The sequence below is a fragment of the Nelumbo lutea genome, chromosome 2 (assembly GCF_056320005.1).
Source record: "Nelumbo lutea isolate HS-2025 chromosome 2, American lotus-T2T, whole genome shotgun sequence".
In the NCBI taxonomy this organism is placed as follows: Eukaryota; Viridiplantae; Streptophyta; class Magnoliopsida; order Proteales; family Nelumbonaceae; genus Nelumbo; species Nelumbo lutea.
In genome coordinates, this window is record NC_142685.1 from 6,647,133 (window position 1) to 6,653,936 (window position 6,804).

Consider the following 6,804-nt stretch of genomic DNA (forward strand, 5'->3'; position numbering starts at 1 on the left):
ATTTGGAATGCTTTTAAATGAAGGGCAAAATGGTCATTTTGATATTTGAAATTTGATGGATGATCGATCGGGTGGACAATGAAAGTTTCGACCATGTTTAGGGTATTTGGACTATAGGTTTTGGTCATAGTATTTGGTTCGTCAAAATGGAATCTTCAATGAGTGGATGGTGAAATCAAGGAATTTAAGGTTAAGATTTGGATCGTGGGTTTTAGTCATAGCATCCTCCAGTTCATCAAAATGGAATATTCGATGGGTGGATGGCAAAATCAAGGAATTTAAGGTTAAGATTTGGATCATGGGTTTTAGTCATAGCGTCTGGTTCGTCAAAATGGAATCTTTAATATGTGGATGGTGAAATCAAGGAATTTATGGTGGAAATTTGTTATAATTGGATGTTTATAGGTTTTGTTTCATATGATGTTTATAGGTTCGTGCCAGGTCGCCGGCTGGGGCACCATCATCTTGGCTAAGGCAAGTTGCTGCCTAAGTGGTTCCGGATGTCACCTATTTGTTCCAAGATGCCATGTGTCACAGTGTCATTGGAGGGCCAAATCCACCCTCATCATTTGCCCCCCTCCCAAGCTGAAAGTAACTCGACGAAGGGAGTAGATTGCTCCTTTTGGCCTGGAATGACTAATTCGATGAGTCCAAGTGTTTGCAACCTTGGGCTCTGGGAGCGACTCGCAATCCACTCTCCTTAACCTTGATTTTGCCCATGTCAAAGAGGCGACTGGATCTTATGTGGTGACGAGATCTTTTATCAGCTCGGTACTTTAGCCCTTGGGCTATGGAAGCGACTCGCAGTCCACTCTCCTTACCCTTGATTTTGCCCATGCCGAAGAGGCGATTGAGTCTTATGTAGTGTCGAGATCTTTTATCAGCTCGGTACTTTAGAGTTACAGTTGCACTGCATCAGCCTCGTTAGTGACGCCGGTCACCCACTCCTACAAAAAGCTACTAGAAGCTCGACCTATAGGGGCAACACTACTAACTTTAGGTCACCACCTCGCGCGGGAGCCCTCGAAGGCTTGACCAACAAGGGTGTCAATGCAGTCCATTGGCTGCCAACTCTCGCGGGAGCCACGAAGAGCTCATCTTGTAGAGGGTACCTCACGAATAGGACTGATGAGGCTTTATCTGAGTTGAAATAAAGTCAGCAAAGCTGCTTACTCTGTTGGCCATTAACTTCCTGCTTAGTCTTTGAGTTCATAAAAAATGGAAATTAGAAAGTGAGAGCTTTAGTTTCTAAAAGGTGGGAACTTAGCTTTCTGGAAGAAGAGGACTTAGCCTTTCAGAAGATGAGAACTTAGCTTTTTGTAGCGTTTCCCACAGACGACGTCAATTGATGAATCAATTTTTTGGCTAAGTACATCATCATTCGGTCTGCTTCCAAGTGGTCAATGACTCAGAGGCCGAAGTGGAAAATTTTGTTGAGTGAGGACCTGGATGTCGAGTTGACCAGGCCGAGCAGGGACTAGACTAGGTGTCAAGCTGACCAGGCCAAGCTGGGGGCAGATTGGATAACAAGTTGACTGAGCCGAGCTGGGCAGGTTAGGTGCCGAACTGACTGAGCCGAGCTGGGTAGGTTAGGTGCCGAACTGACTGGGCCGAGCTGGGTAGGTTAGGTGTCGAACTGACTGGGCCGAGCTGGGCAGGTTAGGTGCCAAACTGACTGGGCCGAACTAGGCAGGTTGTTGATCTTCGTAGTTCTTTAGAGACCTGCAAGGAATCAATGTCAGAGGACCCGGGGTGGCTAACCTGGTGAGGTCGCTCTGATGCTTAAGTCAGTACTCTCATAGTAAACTGCAAGCTGAAAATCACAAAGTATGAGAGATAGAATATGATTACTTGCTCCCTCCATGCCATTGGGGTTGGTGCCTTTATATAGGCATTGTTTGGCGTGAGCTTCACGCACCGTATTCGAGATTTTCGAGAGGTCGCCTAAGTGGTTCGAGATTCCCGAAGGCAACTGCCATGCACGTTGACCACCCTCTGGATCGTTCGGTACGTGGGCCAACTTCCAAGGATCGTGAGAGTGTTGGGATATGCATGCCGAATTTGTTGGCGAGCACGTCTTGCAGGTCACCAAGTCGGCGCTTGTGCCAGGCCGCCAGGTCGCCAGCTGGGACACCATCATCTTGGCTAAGGCAAGTTGTTGCCTAAGTGGTTCCAGATGTCACCTATTTGTTCCGAGATGCCATGTGTCACAATGTCATTGGAGGGCCAAATCCTCCCTCATCAGAGCGCAATCGTGGCAATCATAAGGGGATAGTGTAGTTTTAACAATGGATTTGAGGGTGCTTGAGTCAAAATGTGGTCTTTTATGGTTTTGACATGTTCTAGAGAGAATTGTAGGGTCTAATTAGGCATTTGAAGAGTAAGGAGTGGGTTAGAGAGGGGACCAAGCAAAAATCGGATGCTAACAGGGGGGTCTTTGTCATAGACCCCATAATATAGGGGGGTCTTCGTAATTTACCCTAAAATATCTGAAGCTACAAGTTCGGTTTGGTTAACTAATCTAAGAAAAATGACAATTAATCAAGCCAACTAATATACATATATTTCTATATATTTTAGGGAAAAATTTACACTATACTTTGGTTAGAGTGACCATTTGGTCTCTGTAATCATTCATGGAGAGAGAGAGACTAGAGAGAGAAAGAGAAGAAGAGGAAGATATGATTGAGAGACAAAAAAAAACAACTACTTGTGGTTGTCGCCGGTTTAGTTATTTATATTAACTTAATATAAAAGGAATGGGAGATTACAAGTATGCCCCTGGTAGCACTCCCTATAAACAAACTAATAAGAAAGAAAGAAACTAAACGATTGACCGCCTCTTAAGCTGACAAACCACTAACAACAACTATAAAATAACAATTAAATAATCCTCGCAATAGTCTCTAAACTTTAAAATGTGATAATTTAGTACCCGAACTGTCGTTAAGTAACATTTGAAAAGTAAAAAATGCCCTAAGAATGCCATATAATTCTCTTTTCCAACCATCCAAACATTGACAATAAAATGAACAATCCCAAATTCTAGATTCTTCTAAATAGTCACCAACTTTTTTGAATAGAAGAGGCTAGGATTTGGGACTGTTCAGTTTTTTGTCAATGTTTGGATGGCTGATAAAGAGAATTAGATGGCATTCAAAGGGCTATTCTAATTTTTCAAATGTCATTTAACGGTTGATTAATGGACTAGTTAACGGTAGGTACTGGATTGTCACATTTTGAAAATTTGGGTACTTAACTGTTGCATTTTAAAGTTCGAGGACCAAATTGTCACTCAAGCCAAAGTACATGGTACCAATCAAATTTTCCCTATATTATATATATATATATATATATATATTATTTTATATATATTATAAATTAATTAATATGCATTATATATAATATATAATTGATGAGGGCAGATTTGGCACTCCCCTAACATCATGACAGATGAAACAGTTGAATGACACCCTGGCACCACCTAAGCGATTACTTGCCTTAGCCAAAATAATAGAGTCCCAGCTGGCAACCTGCCTCTGTCACCGACCTGACAACTTGCCTCCGCCGTCAACCTGGCAACTTGTCTCTGCCGACCTGGCGACTTGCCTTCACTGGCCTGGTGATCTGCCTCCGCTGACCCGATGGAAACCTAGCTAGTGACCTCGTCCACAACTTATGGCAGCTAGCAGCACCTCGTCCAGGGCTGACCTATGGTACCTTGTTAGTACCGGTCGAAGTGACCTCGACGTGAGAAGCGGTCTCCCTCAAAGGCTTGTCGAACTGATCGAGGTCCAAGTGGTGACCTACGAGACATGCTCACCGACAAATTCTGCATGCATCCTCACTCCTAGGTCTCTCAGAAGTTGGCTCCCACATCGAATGTTCCTTAGGATACCGAATAAGGCGCAAAGACCGGTCTACGTGCACGACTACCTCCGAGGACTTCGAACTAGTTAGGTGCATCTTCCCAGAGATTTCGAGCGCAGTGTGTAAAGCCCACGCCAGACAATGCCTATATAAGGGCCCTACCTCCAACCTCACAAGGGACGTGTGCAATTTCGCTCCTGTAGCTCCCGTAGTTCTCTTATCTCCAATTCGCTAACTTAAGCATCAGAGTGCCCACCCCGGGTAAAGAAACTTGTGCACTTTGACACTATTTCTTTGTAGGTCGCCCCAATAAACTATATAGATAGGAACTGTTCAGCTAGGTGCCAAAGCCACCTTCCAGGTAGGAATTCTTCAACCTAGCATCCGAGCCACCTTCTAGGTAGGAACACTTCAACTAGGCATCCGAGCCACCTTCTAGGTAAGAACTCTTCAACCAGGCATCCAAGCCACCTTCCAAGTATGAACTCTTCATCTAGACATCCAAGCCACCTTCCAGGCTTCCAAGCTGTCAACATGCGCATCATTAGTAGGTAAGCCACCTCGAGTCCTCTGAGCTTTCCTCTTTAGTAGTTCGACCGGAGCAAAGTAGACCGATGTTCCTGCCCTCCAGCTAAGAGCATCTAGATCGCACACCATCAATAATATATTATTTATTATTTAAAATATAATATTTTATTATATATTTATATATTATTTATAATATATATTGTAAATATAAAAAACTGATGAACCGAACCAACAGTTAACTAAATCGATCAAAATTAACTGATCGGCTTTGTTTGATTTATGTTATCGATTTTCCAAAAACTGGTAATATCAATTTGATTTATAAAAAAATAATCCCATTGTTCTATTAACCAAACCATGAACAGCCCTAATTGTGCCCATTTGTTTGTCGTACATTTCACTAACCACACCGCTAAGCACATGTTAATAGGCTGCCATTTGTCCCTCTCATGTAGGAGCCACTCGCATGTGCAAAACTAATCAAGTTCATAATTCGTAAATAAACTAGGCATGACCCTATACTAAGTACGGGTCCATGATCTTAATTATTTCAATTTTTAAACATTCTATATTAAAAATTTTGAATCATCTATTAATTTAAATATTTTGAAAGAGTGATTTGAATTGTGAATTTTATTTGAAAATATAACTAATCACTTCTAAAATATTATTTTCTAAGAAATGAGAGCACCACGTATTTGAACGGAGAGGCTTCAGCCTACCTTCCTTTAATATAAATAATAAATTATAGAAAAATATATGATATCAAAAAAAAAATGACCAATCAAAACCTCTATGAATATTGATGGGAGGATGAAAACAACTCGTGCTCCATCTAGGAACCTAGACAGGAAACCTCCATGAATGTTGATGGGAGGATGAAAACAACTTGTGCTCCATCTATCCTAGATGGGAAGGCTCCTCCCAATTGTGGACCCTGACGATGTTTAGGAATCCAATAAGCACTTATTACTGTTAGGGGAGGTGCTTTTTCCAACTATTTTCAAAATAAATACCTATTTGTATTGATCATTTGGTTAATTGTTCATCCATAAATGCTTATTCAATGAAAATAACAATTATAGCTCTCGCTTAATATAATCACATATTAGATAATATTTGAATACTATATTATTACATTTGGATGAAAATGACAATTCTAACTCTCCCACTCATGTAACATTTGATGGATGTATATGAGATGATGAAGGGATTACAATTGGAAGGAGCAAGACCAAATCAATTTCTGGTTAGTTGGTGGGATGAGTAATATTTTTTAGGGATAAGTAGACTGCACTCCGCCTCAGAAATAAAAAATTACAGCCCCCTCCTAGTCTATTAGTAGCCCCCTATAAAACCACATATTGCCTATGGATTTGGCATCGATCCACGGTTAGGATTCACCCCACCCCTATGATGGAGCTAAGATTTGTAAGGGTGGATTGAGCGATAAAAACCCCTATTTTTTAACCGGTTTTTCAAGCAGCTAGAAGGTTTTGTTTTTCTTTTTGAATGATGATTTTTCCTTCATTAAAAAAAAAAATTGATCTATTCATGAAATGGTTGAATCACTGAAGTTGGTCAACCAATGCAGATAGGTTGTATTTGTGCCTTGAATTCTTTGTGGCGACCCGCCTTATGAATCCGCTCCAAAATAATTTGAGAAAAATCGAAGGCAAAATTTCATTGTGATTTGTGATGGAAGCATAAGGCAGATTATGGGTCAGAACCGGATACGAAGAATTATTTTTGGGGTTTTTGTCTCTTGTATACATAGTCTTTCTCTTGTGAGAGAAGAGAGAGATATTGATTGTAGTTTGGAGTTTAGGGTTTTTCCTATGAGAAAGGTTGTGAGTGCACAATTCTGTATTTCTTTTTCATTGCTGACTATATAATGAATTCCTACTCCGTGCTTAGACGTAGGCTATAAGCAAAAACACGTAAATCTGTGTGTTCTTTGTACTTACTTTTTTTATCTCTGTTTAAATTCTATTTGGATGTATTCAAATTTGTTTTCTTGGGCTTTTTCCACAACAAGATTCAATGTATGCCTTCTGATATCTTTGTAGAGCGTCTAATGGGATGTGGCCTAATTACTAAGCAAAGGGTTAACAATAATGACTTTAACAAAGCATAGGCGAGAAGATGGATTACCCATTGGCTGGCATGGACGGGATTTTCAATTAGGATGATCTGGTTTATGTCTGAATGGGCAGAACATTCAAATGGAAATTCATATTTGGTGAATATAGAATACATTACAAGTCTGAGGTTATATTGAAATGGACAGTTGAAATGTATAAGATCACATGAAAAAAATATTACATGTTTGGCCCACCTACACAACATTTTCCCTTTATAGAAATTGAAATAGTTAAACAGGGGCGGAATTCGACGCCTTTGGAG